The sequence below is a fragment of the Podarcis liolepis genome (assembly GCF_965112155.1).
Source record: "Podarcis liolepis genome assembly, chromosome: 16".
NCBI classification, from domain to species: domain Eukaryota; kingdom Metazoa; phylum Chordata; class Lepidosauria; order Squamata; family Lacertidae; genus Podarcis; species Podarcis liolepis.
This window is the reverse complement of record NC_139567.1, coordinates 13,215,748-13,218,164: the sequence shown is the minus strand read 5'-3', so window position 1 is coordinate 13,218,164 and position 2,417 is coordinate 13,215,748.

The window sequence follows — 2,417 nt, the reverse complement described above, 5'->3', positions numbered from 1 at the left end:
CAGTGGCGGGACACATGTGTGTCCTGGCCAGACACGTAAGAACTGATGTCCTAGGCAGGGGCAGGACATGTCACTTGATGTGTCACATGATGTGCCCCTCCATGTGGGTGGCAAGTTGGTGCCCCGGTGCAGATCTTGGATGCTTCCTTCAGACACAATGTGGGGGTGGGAATGGAAAACACACTGTGGTTTCTGGACCTGTTAAAACTGTTTAACACGTTTAGCCCAAAACAAGTTACTTGGTTCATGCACAGCCTACAGATTTTGCTTTTTTAATGTCTGTAACCCATAAATGTGGTTTCTGGAGGGAGGAAAAAGAAAGGAAACACTATATATATATATATCTCCCCCAAAGGTTGAAACAAGGAACTGTCCCTTCTGAGCAGCAGCTGAGTGCCCAAATCCACATATCTACACAGTTTTGTTTTTAAATGCAACCCTCTAGGTTAGCCAGAGAGAAAAGGCCCAGTCTGTCCCATGTTTCCTTTTGCAGAAAAGTCTGCTCCATCTGGCAATTATGTCATGTGCAAAACATACCCCATGACCAGGACTAATGAGGCAAAAGGTGGTTGGGTGGGGGGAGAAGAGACCCAAAACATAAGACTCGTGTATTTAAGAGGGGGGAGTGAGGTAGCCTTCCCTCTGGCTAGAAATTGGCCTGGCTGAATTTCCTTATCCCAGTGTAAGCACCAGGGCCCCTGCTGAACAGACGCCAAGTCAGAACAGCTCTTGGAATCTGGTCTTTTTCTTGTCTACAGTTACGGAATTTTCCAGCAGGTTTTCTCCCAGTTCTGTTAAAAATGACTCTGTGGCTGTGTACACACTGTACATTCAAAGGGTGCCCCCCCCTTTCAAAAAGGGGGGGAAACAGAATCCTGGGAACTGTAGTTTACCCCTCACAAAGGTACAGTTTTCAGGAAACTTGAGGTGGGGAAAACACACCTTAAATGGGCTTCAAATGTATGGTGTGTGCGCAGCACAGAGGTCAAATTATCTGAAAGGGAAAAAACTACCATATTTTTCTCTCTATAAGACGCACTTTTTCTCTCCTAAAAAGTAAGGGGAAATGTGTGTGTGTCTTATGGAGCGAATGCAGACTGTGCAGCTATCACTGAAGCCAGAACAGCAAGAGGGATTGCTGCACAGTGATCCCTCTTGCTGTTCTGGCTTCAGGGATAGCCGTGCAAAACCTCTTCAGGGCAGTGGAAGCGTTCCTCCCGCTGCCCTGAATAGGTTTTGCATTGCTTTCACTTAAGCCAGAACAGCAAGAGGGATCACTGTGCAGCAATCCTTCTTGCTGTTCTGGCTTCTGGGATTCAGAATTCCCCCCCCCCCCTTGTTTTCCTCCTCCAAAATCTAGGTGCGTTTTATGGTCGGGTGCATCTTATACAGCGAAAAATACAGTATATTCATGCAAAGAAGACACTGCTCTTGAAAGGAAGGAGTATTTGGTCCATGTTACAATGTACAAGGTCCCTTGTGGGTAGAGTGGTTTGGTTTGTAAGAGCATGAGATACTTAATCTCAGGGTCGTGGGTTCGAGCCCCACATCATCATCATCATCATCATCATCATCATCATCATCATCATCATCATAATTTATTATTCATACCCCACTCATCTGGCCAGGCCTCCCCAGCCACTCTGGGTGGCTTCCAACAAAATATTAAAATACAGAATGGATCAAACATTAAAAGCTTCCCTAAACAGGGCTGCCTTCAGATGTCTTCTAAAAGTCTGGTAGTTGTTTTTCTCTTTGACATTTGGTGGGAGGGCGTCTGCAGGGCGGGTGCCACCACCGAGAAGGCCCTCTGCCTGGTTCCCTGTAACTTGGCTTCTCGCAGCGAGGGAACTGCCAGAAGGCCCTCAGCACTGGACCTCAGTGTCTGGGCTGAACGACGGGGGTGGAGATGCTCCTTCAGGTATACACTGAGCAAAGGAGTCCTGCGTTGCAGGGGGTTGGACAATATGACTCAATATGACCCCATCCAACTCTACAATTCTATGATTCTATAATTCCCTCTCTACCTCTTGTAATTTAACTGGTTCTGGGAAGAAAAACTGTGCATGCCAATCAGGGCAGGCATTGGCACATGTTATACTGATGAAAATGCCAGGGTCCCACTACTGCTGACCCCTGCTTGTGCCATTGCCCGGTCCTCTATACAAAAATTATCGGAACCTGGAACTTAGACAAGCACTAGGCAGCTGGATTCCCTGATTTCTTTTCTCATTTCATAACACTTCTCTAATATTCTAAGTCAATGTTGTAAACTGCAAATCACCTTGCGGTAAATGCATATGCAAATTTGGTAGCATTAGTAGCTATAGAAATTGTTACTTCTGGTTGTTGTTCTTCTATGTTAGCCAGAGAAAGAAGGCCCAGTCCGTCCTACATTTCCTTTTGCAGGTGTGGGG